This window comes from Arachis stenosperma, chromosome 9 (assembly GCF_014773155.1).
Source record: "Arachis stenosperma cultivar V10309 chromosome 9, arast.V10309.gnm1.PFL2, whole genome shotgun sequence".
In the NCBI taxonomy this organism is placed as follows: domain Eukaryota; kingdom Viridiplantae; phylum Streptophyta; class Magnoliopsida; order Fabales; family Fabaceae; genus Arachis; species Arachis stenosperma.
The window spans coordinates 77442407-77455907 of record NC_080385.1 but is presented as its reverse complement, the minus strand read 5'-3'; the positions used below and the strand labels follow the sequence as shown (position 1 = coordinate 77455907).

Below are 13501 nucleotides of genomic sequence, written 5' to 3'. Positions count from 1 at the left end.
AAGGCACAAGATATAGATACTGAATGATAAGGAATCGGTAGTTGTAAGAGTATAATAATCATAAGATACTAGTGTCAGCACACAGAGTTTAAGCCGACTAGTTATATATAAAAATACAGAGTTTTGAATGTTGAAATAGGTTATACAATATATCTCTCAAGTAAACCTCTAAGGCAAATGAAATACAAAAGTGAGAGTACTAAACAAAAGTGATCAAAAGACTCCAAAAGATAATCAAGATCCTCCACTCTGTCACCATCTCAAAATTTACCGAGGTGGGTTATGACCTACATCTGAAAAATAACAACAGAGTATGGTATAAGAACCGAAGGTTCTCAGTATGGTAACAGTGTCCTATAATGTAAGATATAAGACTCCTGGACGCCAGAGGCAATCCTAGAGCTTCATATCAATCATGAGATTCAACTTAAAGCATAACTTGATTTAAAATCTTTAAAATTCCATAATAAAACGGGGTATTTTATCTTAAGGAATTTCTAAACTAACATTCACACCGCTGTCCCACAGCCTTCGCCAACCTAACCGCCATGCAATTCCATCGCCACCGCCTACCGATCCTCCTCAATCCTAGTAGAAAACACAAGTAATTCATACAAGTAAAAAACAAGTAATTATCAAGTATAGCAAGTAAATCAAGAAGCACTTAAGCATGTTATACAATTAGGCATAAAGCACAAGTAAACAAAGCAAGCAAGCATATAGAAGATTCACATGATGAATGCCTGCTCTATTGGCTATGATATCACATTGTCGGTTCAACTATCAACACGATACATCCCTCCCCGGGATGTTACCTTTCGATCATGAATAAATTGGGTACTCCCAGGGATATTGTGCCTGGTACATGGTCTAGGGATATAGTGCCCGTACACACTCTTGATTCCAAAAGGATGCGAGCGGGATACCCTGCCACAGGATAAACCAACCATCCTTACGCTGCTGCCGTGACTTCGACAAGCAGGATTAACCAACCGTCCTTGCCAGGCGCATAGCGTCTCAACAATCTCAGTATAAAATAGTATATCAATGGTTTTTAGAATTCATTTTCAATATTCAGTAAGAACCTCATTTCACTCCGAGTCCTAGACTCATCTCAAGCATCATCAAATCCACAACTCCACAATTTAATCATACTCATCGTCTTTATAGTACACTACCACTTCACTCAACTAATCCATCTTCGGTACTCTAGAATCCTATGGCTGCGTCTTCTAAGCTTTTTTTACCTAAAATTATATAGTAAACTTACTTATGGTATTCTCTATGTTTCAAAGCTTAAAAACGAGTTAAGATACCCTAGATAAGCTTCACAAAAGTTTATAAGCTTGCCGGAAACGTAAAATAGTTAAAAACAAGGTTTTCATTGAAAAATAGGGCATTGTGCGTATGCATAAGGTTCTGCGTACGCACTACCAGAAGAATTTTCACAAAGTGTGCGTACGGAAAGAGGTATTCATATGCATAGAAAGTAAAAGTTTTCATTTGAGTGCAAGCATAGATATGTGCAAACGCCCCCAACAGAAGGCACTTCCCAGCGTGTGCGTACGCATGATGTTGTGCGTACGTACAACTTGCAAAATTAACAGGGTGGGTGTGCGCACTAGAGTTTGCGAACACTCTCAACAGAAGGCATCTCCCTGTGTCTACGAGCGCACCTGCTGAGTGGATATTTTATATGATTTTTGGCATTATTTTCATAGTGTTTTTATGATGTTTTGTTAAGTTTTATTAAATTTTAGTAGGTTTTTGCGAAAAAATTACTTTTTGGATGCTACTTCGAGTTTTTGTGTTTTTCTTATGTTTTTAGGTGATTTTTGGTGATTCTGAAAAGTTTTGGAAAAGCTTGATTCAGAGATAGAGAAAGGTCTGCAGATGCTGTCAGATTTTGACCTCCGTGCATTCGAACGAGCATTAATGGAACTACAAGGTTCCAATTGACGCGCTCTCAATGGCGTTGGAAAGATAACAGCCAGGGCTTTCCAGCAATATATAATGGTTTATACTTATCTTTGGATGAGGGCCCGAAATGGGCATTGAACGCCAATCTGACCCCCTGTCTGGCGTTTGGACGCCCGAAAGGGAGCAAGCTGGCATTTGGATGCCCAAAAGGTAGCAAGCCTGGCGTCCAACGCCCCAAAAAGTGTCCCAGCAAGTGGAGTCACCCCAAGCACAACCCAAACACTCACTAAGTGGGCCTAGGAAGTGAAATTTCTCTCTAAGAGGCTAGTTTGTTGATGAAGAGAAAATTTTATGTTGGTAAATAATTTCTCAATGAAATCTCGTTACAAGTATAGTTCTAAACCAACAAACAATCTTCCTCAATAAAAAATTTGAATGTCACAAGTAACAAACCCCAATAAAATAACTGAGAGTATTAATCCCGGGTCATTCTTCCTAAGAATTACAATGAAGTGCTTTATTATTGGCTATGAAGGAATGTTTGGGGTTTTTGTAATAAGAGACAAGGAATGTAAATAGCAAAAGAAATAAACTAATAACTAAGAAAGCTCTTGACAAGGAGTGAGAATTAGAAGTCCTATCCTCATTATCCTCATCAATTGTGACAAGAATTGTCCATTGCTCCACTTAGTTAACCTCTAACTCTGAAGGAAAGTCATGTGGACATAATCAATTTGAGACCACAAGTCCTAGTTAAATCATAGTGAAAGACTAGCTTTAGCGGTATTCAAATCGACTAGTAACTTCCAATTATCAATCAACAAGAGAGTTTGATAACTCAAGTGTCACTAATTACTCAACTCAAGCCAAGAGGAGAAAAGACTAACTCATAACTAAAAGAAACATTTCATCAAACAGATAGAGGGCAATAAAAGCAAACATCATAATTTGCAAGAATTAAAGAAAACTACAACTACAAAAGCAAGAGATTAACAATAGGAGACTAGAGCAAATATAAAAAGACATGGAAATCATAAATTGCATTGAAAGGAATGGAGATCTACATAAGAGTTCATAAACTAAAATTAACAAGATAAAGGAATTAATAAAAGAAATAAAATGCTAAACAAGTAAAGATAAAAGGAAAATTAAAGCAAAAGAAGAAGTAGATCTAGATCTAAAAAGAGTAAAACTAAGAACCCTAATCTAGAGAGAGAAGAGAGCCTCTCTCTCTCTAGAATTCTAAATCTCTCTCAAAAACTCAGTGTATGAATCACCCCCTTTGACCCATTTTGAATTCTGCATGTAACAGGCTCAGAGATGAGTTGGATTTGGGCTTGTGAAGCTTAGAAATTGCCCCCAACGTTTTCACTTTAATGAGGTCACATGCGAGCATCGACGTGTACGTGTGGGTCACACGTACGCGTCACTGGCCAATTTTCTATCCACTATTACGCGTCCTGTAACGCGTACGTGTCGCTTAGCGACTTCATCTTCCATGCGTGAGCGTATGCCACGTGTGCGCATCGATGAGTGCATCCCAAATCCTTGATTTTCCATAATTTCTCCACTTTTCATGCTTTCCTCTTCATTCCTTTGATCTATTCCTAGCCTTTTCAACCTGAATTCACTAACAAACACATCAAGGCATCTAGTAGAATCAAAGGTGGATTAAAATTAGCAAATTAAGGCCTAAAAAACATATTTTCACACTTAAGCACAAATTAGGAGAAAATCATGAAACCATGCTATTTCATTGAATAAATGTGAGAAAATTTGATAAAATCACCCAAAATAAGCACAAGATAAACCCTAAAAACTGGGTTTATCATTTGTCTTATTTTTGTAATCTCTAGTTATTAGATTAATATTAAAGGGAGAAGATCACCCATGTTTTAGGATCTTCTTCCACACTGTTTTCGAATTACATTACTATTTTCTATAAGCTTTGAGCAACTAAACCTCCTAAGTTAGGGTTACGAGCTCTGCTGATTCTCATGGATTAATAATATTACCGTTTCTATTTCAATATGTCTGATTTTATTCACTTACACGTTCTCCTTCTTGAATCTCAATGAATTGTGGGTGAACCGTGACATTCATCCTTGGTCTACATGGGTTCCGTGCGAGTCCTGACCCGGATAGCATTGAACTAAGGCTAGACTCCAAGAGCGCGCTTGAGCAACTTTGTATACGTGACATGAAATTTGTAATCTAGAGATACATTGCAGATTCCAAGAGCGCGCCTAGGCAACTTTGGAAACATGACATGAAATTTCGTTGACCGTGGGTTATTGAGGTTTCTGTGGCACTAAGGCTAGACTCAGAGAAGTAGCACTCTCAAATTCGGAAGATCCGACCTTTTATGTGGTATTTTGAGTAGGATCGTGAAGGGGAGTGGATTGCTTAGAGCTTCATCTTTGGCTACACTAAGAAGCCTTGAGTCAACTTGATGAGAGGACATGAGTTACTCGGATATGGTGGACGGCTGTGGTTTAGAAGAGATTAACTTGATGAGAGGACATGAGTTAGTCACTTACGGCTGCCATTGAATGAATCATTCATTATTGAAGTAGACTGTAAGAAAAGTTAATCCGGAAAGAAATAGCATCTCCGAAGCCTTAACTGAATCTTTATCACTGTTTTCACATCAATCTGATATCTCACAGGGAGTTCTCTATACTCTAACATAGAAACTCCCATTCTTTCTCTTTCTTGGTTTTCTTTTTCTTGTTTTGAGTAGGGATAGAGATAAAGAACCTCTTTTTGATCCTGACCCCGAACATGAGAGGACTCTAAGGAGGCGGCTACAACAAGCTAGAGCACAACACTCCAGAGAAAACCTCACAGAGCTTTTCAAATAAGAAGCTAAGAATATAGACATGGCAGCCAATCCCAATGATAGAGGAGACGCAAGGAAGGTCCAAGGTGTCTTTACTGCACCCACTTCTGACTTTTATGGACGGAGCATATATATACTTACTAATGGTGCAAATAACTTTGAGATGAAGCCTCAACTGGTCACTCTAGTTAAACAGAACTGCCAATTTAATGGACTTATACAGAAAGATCCCAACAGATTCATCTCTAATTTCTTGTAGATTTGTGATACTGTCAAGACTAATGGAGTGGATCGAGAGATTTACAAGCTGATGCTTTTCTCCATCGCTGTAAGGAACAGAGCTAGGTTATGGCTGGATTCTCAGCCCAAGGAAAGCCTAGACTCTTGGGAGAAGGTGGTCAATGCATTATTGACCAAGTTCTTTCCACCTCAGAAGTTGAGCAAACTTAAGGTGGAAGTTCAAACCTTCAGACAGAAAGAGGGTGAATCCCTCTATGAAACCTGGGAGAGGTACAAGGAATTAATCAGAAGGTGCCTTCCTAACATGATTTCAGACTGGACCATGCTGGATATCTTCTATGATGGTCTTTCTGAGATGTCCAAGATGGCATTGGACCACTCTGTTGATGGATCAATCCACTTGACAAAAATTCCTGAAGAGGCATAGGAACTAATTGACATGGTTGCTAACAACCAATTCATGTACACTTCTGGGAGGAACCCTGTAAACAATGGGGTAGCTCATAAGAGAGGAGTCCTGAAGGTTGACACTCTGAATGCCATATTGGCTCCAAACAAGATCCTGACCCAACAGGTCAACATGATCTCTCACCATCTGACTAGATTGCAAGCTGCAGCTAGCATCACTCAAGAAGCCTCATATGAAGGAGATGCCTATGATCCATATCAACCCATGATGGAGGAGGTTAACTAAGTTTGGTGTGGGGCAACCATCATCAAGATCTGAGAAGGACAGTAGTAAGAAGAATGTGCCTAAAGGCTGGAGGGGAAAGAAGATCCCCACTGAGGACCTCTCGCCTAGAATGAGAGTGGTCTTCACTCACAGTCTAGTCATTCCACACACTGTGAACAGGATCCTGTCTCTAGAACATGTGAAACTCATCCATGAGAGCACAGGAAGGAAGTTCACTATAAGGGGTGAAATTCTGATCCTTATCATTCTCTATAAAAGAGCTGTCTATCAAGCTAGTGACAGTAAAGAAGCACTTGTTGGGAGGCAACCCAACTGTGAGTAGAGTATTTCTGTTTTTCTTTCTTTTAGTTAATTTCATTTGAGTTTTGTTAATTTATTTGCTTTGCTTTCTAATATTTTTGATCATGTACAATCCTTAGAACAGAGACATAGACATTCAGAGATGGAACCAGAACACCCTTGCTGGCGTTGAATGCCAGACAAAGAAAGGGATGGGCATTCAAACACCCATGAGGGAGTAGGAGTTGGTGTTGAATGCTAGAATGGTACCATTCTGGGTGTTCACCGTCCTAGAGGGAGCAGAGACCTGGTGTTGAATGCTAGGAAGGGAGTCCCTGGTTCTTCAAATGCCCATGAGGGAGTAGAAGCTAGTGTTGAAAGCCAGCTAAGGAGCAAGGTTGGGCGTTCAATGCCCACAAGGGGGCAGGGAATTCGAATTCCCTAGTTTCTCAAGACCAATGGACCCCACAGAATCTCCACCTACCCCACCTACCCCACACTCTCTCTCACCTTTCTATACCTTAAAACCCTCACCCCACTTTCCCTCTTCCCAATCCACCCACTTTCCTAGACCCATTATAACTCCCACCAACCACCACCCACTTCAAATTAAAAAACTTTCCCTCCCCATTTCCTCACCCCTATTGCCAAATCCTAACCCACCCTCCCCTATAAATATCCCCTCCATTCCCCCTTCATACCCATACGTCACCAACTTCATACATAATAAGCCCCACTTGGCCAAATCCCTCTCTATTTCTACTATTTTTTCTTCTTATACTCTCTTCTTTCCTTTTGATTCTATTTGCTCGAGGACGAGCAGAGTTCTTAAGTTTGATGTTGGAAAAGCTTTGATTTTTGCTTTCCATTTACACTCATGGCACCCAAAGTCAGAGAGTCCTCTAGAAAAAAAAAAGGAAAAGCCATTGATTTCGCTTTCAAACCTTTGAAAATGAGGAGATTCCTCACCAAGGCTCATCAAGATCACTTCTATGAAGTTGTGGCAAAGAAAAGGGTGATCCCCAAAGTCCCCTTTAGACTAAAAAAGAATGAGTACCTAGAGATCCAACAAGAAATCTGGAAAAGAGATTGGGAAGCCCTAACCAATCTTATCCCAGAAGTTGGATTACTAATGGTGCAAGAGTTCTATGCGAATGCATGGGTCACAAAAAGGCATAATACAAGTGTGAACCCAAGCCCTAAGAATTGACGCACCATGGTTCAAGACAGACTCTTGGATTTCAGTCTTAAGAGTGTAAGAGTGGCGCTCAAATTGGGACAAATGTTAGGAAACCCTCACTCTTACAATAGAAGGGTCAATACCAACCAAAGGTTAGACCAAGTGCTTACGGACATTTGTGTGGAAGGAGCACAATAGAGGAGGGATGCGCAAGGTAGGCCATACCAACTAGGTAGGCTTGACCTCAAGCCCATGGCAAGAGGAAAGTTGAAATTTATTCAATGCTCCATCATCCCAACGAGTAACCATTCTGAGGTTACTATAGACCGTCCAATAAGGATTCACCGCATTATGCTTGGGAATGAGGTGGAGGTACATAAGGTGATATCTTAAGAGCTGTACAAGGTGGCAGAAAAGCCCTCCACCCAAGCGAGGTTGGCATTCCCACATATCAACTGTCACCTATGCAATTCAGCTGGAATTGTCATAGAAGAAGACACCCCCATAGAGGAGGAAAAGCCCATCACTAAAGGAAGGATGGAGTATGTTAGAGAGCCTGTGCACGCACCACAACAAGAGCATGTGCAGCTGCGCCAACAGAAAATCCTTGAGATGCCTCAAGGGATGTATTTTTCTCCCCAAAACTATTGGGACCAACTGAATAATTCTCTAGGAGAAATGAGCTCCAATGTGGATCAGCTGAGGTTGGAACACCAGGAGCAGTCCACCATCCTTAATGAAATAAGAGAAGATCAAAGAGCCTTGAGGGAAGAGCAACTAAGACAAGGGCAAGACATAGAGAAGCTTAAACGCTCCATTAGATCCACTAGAGGAAGCAGTAGCCGCCGTTGCTAAGGTGGTCACATTCCATTACCCCCTTGCTTATGTTATATATTTTTCTATTTTCCACTGTATTTCATTGTCTGTTTCCTGTTTTTAGTGCATGATCATCTTTTTGTTTTGTCTTAAGCTATGAAATATTCCATATGTCTCTCACCATACTTAAAAGAAAAATTTATTTGAAAAAGAGAAAAGTGAGATACATAATTTTGAGTTATATAATAAGAATAGTCCAATTAATTGATGTGGTAGCCTTGCTTGTACTTTCTGAATCCATGAATTAATAGTGCATATTTGATGTTGGAGTAAACTGTGTTAGCTCTTGAAAGAATGATTAAAAAGGAGAAGTATTATTAGTGATCCGAAAAATCCAAAAAAATTAATTCTTGAAACAAGAAAAAGCAACAAAAAGAAAAAGACAGAGAGAAAAGAAAACGAAAAAAAAGAAAAGAAAAAAGAAAAAGAAAAAGCCAAAAGCTCTTAAAACCAAAAGGCAAGAGCAAGGATCCAAGGCTTTGAGCATCAATGGTTATGAGGGTCTAAAGAAACTAAATCTTGGCCTAGAAAGTTAAAATGAGCTGCGTCCCCTGATAAAACCCATTTGTAGGGTTTATCTTGTGCTTGATTTAAGGGATTTTATGACCTTTTACCCACATTTATCCAATGAAATAGCATGGTTTTATAACTTCTCCTTTAATTGTGCTTAAGAGTGAAAACATGCTTTTTAGGTCTTAAAATAGCTAAATTTAATTCTCCTTGATTCCATTAGATGCCTTGATATGTTTGCTTAGTGATTTCAGATTTTGGAGGCAAGGATTGGATCAAGGGAACGAAGGAAAAGCATGTGAAAATGGAGAACTCATGGAGAAATAAAGGAAACGCAAAAGCTGTCTAGCCGACCTCTTCGCACTTAATCGACCATAACTTGAGCTACAGAAGTCCAAATGATGCAGTTCAAGTTGGGTTGAAAAGATAACATCTGGGGCTTTGAAACGATATAGGATTTGCCATAGTTGCTACACGTATGGTGATGCGTACGCGCACTGTACGCGCATGCATCATTGCTACCATATGATCCACTTAAAGCAATACGTGGCCAGCAAATTCTAAAGCCTTGTGGGCCCAATCCAACTCATTTCTGATGCTATTTAAGCCAAGGATTGAAGAGGGACGGAGAAGTGAGTTACCATTTGTTTAGTTTAGCTTAGTTTAGTAGTTAGAGTTAGTTTCTAGAGAGAGAAGCTCTCACTTCTCTCTAGGATTAGGATTAATATTAGGTTTAGTTTTTAGATCTAGATTTTAATTCATCTTCTTCTACTTCTATCCTCTTAATTCCTTGTTGTTACATTCATCTTTCTCTATTCTTTTGTTGTAATTTCCTTTATGTTTTTCTTGTATTTTGTTGTAGATCTACTTTTGTTCCTTCCTTTCTCTTTCAATTCAATTCAAGGTAAATCATAATAATTGTGTTCCTTTGGATTTGTTGTTGTTAATTCTTTGCAATAATTGTTGTTAGATTTTGTTTTTGTTGTTGATTTACTATGCTTTCCTTTTATGCCTTCCAAGTGTTTGATGAAATGCTTGGTTGGATTTTAGAGTAGAATTTTATACTCTTGGCTTGGAAAGGTAACTTAGGACCTCTTAAGTTACTAATGTCCAAGTGATTGATGATTGGGAGCCATTGACTCTAGTTCTCACTAATTGAATTAGTGGAGAGTTAGGACCTATGGACTTGGATTGATATATCTCATTCAATTTTCCTTTACCATTAGTTAGAGAATGATTTAGTGAGATTAATCCTTGCCAATTCTCATATTGTGGTTAGTGATTAGGATAGTGATCTTTGACCACCAACCCTTGCCAAGACCTTTTTTAGCGATTAGTTTACTTTTTTGCCATTTATTTTTCATGTTTCTTATTAAAACTCCAAAAATAACTCACAACCAATAACAAGACACTTTATTGTAATTCCTAAGGAGAACGACCCGAGGTTCAATACTTCGATTTATAAATTTAAGGGTTTGTTTTAGTGACAAACAATCTTTTGTATGAAAGGATTATTGTTGGTTTAGAAACTATACTTTACAACGGGATTTCATTAGTGAAATTCTAAACCGTCAAAAATCTAATCATCAAAATGGCGCCGTTGCCGGGGAATTGCAATGGTGTTATGTTATTGATTATTGTATATATGTGAATATTGTGAATATGTTTGCTTTTTGATTATTTGTTAGTTTTTAGTTTGTTCTCTTTATTTGTTACTATTTTTTGTTTTTGCCCTCTCTTACTATCATGAATTCTCACTTTGGCTATGAGTGTAGTTACAATTATGTTGTAGGTGATGAGAACTATAATGAGAATGTGTATCAAGGATGGGATAATCAAAGGTGGGAGGAGCCATATGCATATGATCAATCCTCATGGCAACAACCTCCACCAATGCACTATGAAGAAGAGCCATTCTATGATGAACCACCACCATATGGCTATGGTGAATGATGGACGAAAATGTGATCCTCAAAGTTGGTCTCTTTGTACTTGTATGAAATTTAAATATTAGTTCTAAAAAATACTCCAAAGAGATCATGGTATGATGAATTGGGATCTTAATAATCCCTGGTAATGGCACCAACAGCTTAGTGTTGTTGTTGGACCAAAAGAGTTACAGGTACTGTTAGAGAATCTCACAACTCCGTTCAACTTAACCAGCAAGTGTACTGGGTCATCCAAGTAATACCTTACGTGAGTAAGGGTCGATCCCACAGAGATTGTTGGTATGAAGCAAACTATGGTTACCTTGTAAATCTCAGTTAGGCAGATTAAATGGTTTATGATAAGTTCGAAAATAAATAATAAATAGAAAATAAAATAGTAAATAGTTACTCATATAATTCCATGGTGGGAATTTCAGATAGGCATGTGGAGATGCTATGCTCCTCTCGAATCTCTACTTTCTTATTACATTCATCCAATCCTTTTTACTCCTTTCCATGGCAAGCTGTATGTAGGGCATCACCGTTGTCAATGGCTACATCCCATCCTCTCAGTGAAAATGGTCCTATGCTCTGTCACAGCACGGCTAATCATCTGTCGGTTCTCAATCAGGTTGGAATAGAATCCCTTGATTCTTTTGCGTCTGTCACTAACGCCCAGCCTTCAGAAGTTTGAAGCTCGTCACAGTCATTCAATACCAGAATCCTACTCTGAATACCACAGACAAGGTTAGACTTTCCGGATTCCCATGAATGCCGCCATCTATCTAGCTTATACCACGAAGATTCTGTTGGGGAATCTAAGAGATATGCGCCTGGCCTAAAGTAGAACGGAAGTGGTTGTCAGTCACGTGCGTTCATAGGTGAGAATGATGATGAGTGTCACGGATCATCACATTCATCAAGTTGAAGTGTAACGTATATCTTGGAATAAGAATAAGGAGAATTGAATAGAAAATAATAGTAATTGTATTGAAACTTGAGGTAAAGCAGAGCTCCACACCCTTAATCTATGGTGTGTAGAAACTCCACCGTTGAAAATACATAAGTGAAAGGTTTAGGCATGGCCGAATGGCCAGCCCCCATGATCTGAGAACTAATCATCCCAAGATGTGGTCAAAGACAAGACGTCTAATACAATAGTAAAATGTCCTATATATACTAGACTAGCTACTAGGGTTTACAGAAGTAAGTAATTGATGCATAAATCCACTTACGGGGCCCACTTGGTGTATGTTTGGGCTGAGCTTGGTCTATCCACGAGCTGAGGCTTTTATTGGAGTTGAACGCTGAGTTATAGCGTGTTTCTGGCGTTCAACTCCGGGTCGTGACGTGTTTCTGGCGTTTGACTCCAGACAGCAGCATGTACTTGGCGTTGAGCGCCACATTACGTCGTCAATTCCCGAATAAGGTATGAACTATTATATATTGCTGGAAAGCGCTGGATGTCTACTTTCCAATTCCATTGAGAGCGTGCCATTTGGAGTTTTGTAGCTCCAGAAAATCTATTTTGAGTGCAGGGAGGTCAGATTCCAACAGCATCAGCAGTCCTTTTGTCAGCCTTTTTCAGAGTTTTGCTCAAGTCCCTCAATTTCAGCCAGAAATTACCTGAAATCACAGAAAAACACACAAACTCATAGTAAATTCCAGAAATGTGAATTTAACATAAAAACTAATGAAAACATCCCTAAAAGTAGCTTGAACTTACTAAAAACTACCTAAAAACAATGCCAAAAAGTGTATAAATTATCCGCTCATCACAACACCAAACTTAAATTATTGCTTGTCCCCAAGCAACTGAAAATCAAATAGGATAAAAAGAAGAGAATATACTATAAATTCCAAAATATCAATGAATATTAATTCTAATTAGATGAGCGGGACTTGTAGCTTTTTGCTTCTGAACAGTTTTGGCATCTCACTTTTCTTTTGAAGTTTAGAATGATTGGCTTCTCTAGGAACTTAGAATTTTGGATAGTGTTATTGATTCTCCCAGTTACGTATGTTGATTCTTGAACACAGCTACTTTTATGAGTCTTGGCCGTGGCCCTAAGCATTTTGTTTTCCAGTATTACCACCGGATACATAAATGCCACAGACACATGACTGGGTGAACCTTTTCAGATTGTGACTCAGCTTTGCTAGAGTCCCCAGTTAGAGGTGTCCAGAGCTCTTGAGCACACTCTTTTTGCTTTGGATCACGACTTTAACCACTCAGTCTCAAGCTTTTCACTTGGACTTTCATGACACAAGCACATGGTTAGGGACAGCTTGGTTTAGCCGCTTAGGCCTGGATTTTATTTTCTTGGGCCCTCCTATCCATTGATGCTCAAAGCCTTGGATCTTTTTTACCCTTGCCTTTTGGTTTTAAGGGCTATTGGCTTTTTCTGCTTGCTTTTTCTTTTTCTTTCTATTTTTTTTGCCATTTTTTTTCTTTTTTTTTTCACAAGCTTTTGTTTTTCACTGCTTTGTCTTGCTTCAAGAATCAATTCCATGATTTTTCAGATTATCAATAACATTTTCTCTTTGTTCATCATTCTTTCAAGAGCCAACAGTTTTAGCATTCATAAACAACAAGATCAAAAATATGCACTGTTTAAGCATTCATTCAGAAAACAAAAAGTATTGTCACCACATCAATATAATTAAATTAATTTCAAGGATAAATTCAAAATTCATGTACTTCTTGTTCTTTTGAATTAAAACATTTTTAATTTAAGAGGGGTGAAGGATTAATGGATTTTATTCATAGCTTTAAGACATGGTTACTACATACTAATGATCATGAAGTAGAGACACAAAATATAGATAAATATAACATAGAAACCGAAAAACAGAAAGAAATAAGAACAAGGAATGAATCCACCTTAGTGGCGTCTTCTTCTTGAAGGACCAACAATGTCCTTAAGCTCTTCTATGTCCCTTCCTTGCCTTTGTTGCTCCTCCCTCATTGCTCTTTGATCTTCTCTTATTTCATGGAGAATGATGGAGTGCTCATGATGTTCCACCCTTAA

The 13501-nt window shown here is 38.6% G+C and overlaps 1 non-coding gene across 1 annotated transcript; it reads right to left on the bottom strand.

The window, feature by feature from the left end:
- Nucleotides 1-5204: 5204 nt before the first annotated feature.
- LOC130953645 (small nucleolar RNA R71) lies at nucleotides 5205-5313 on the bottom strand. Its single transcript, XR_009075808.1, has one exon. It is a non-coding gene; the product is annotated as a small nucleolar RNA R71 (small nucleolar RNA).
- Between the last annotated feature and the right edge of the window lie 8188 nt (nucleotides 5314-13501).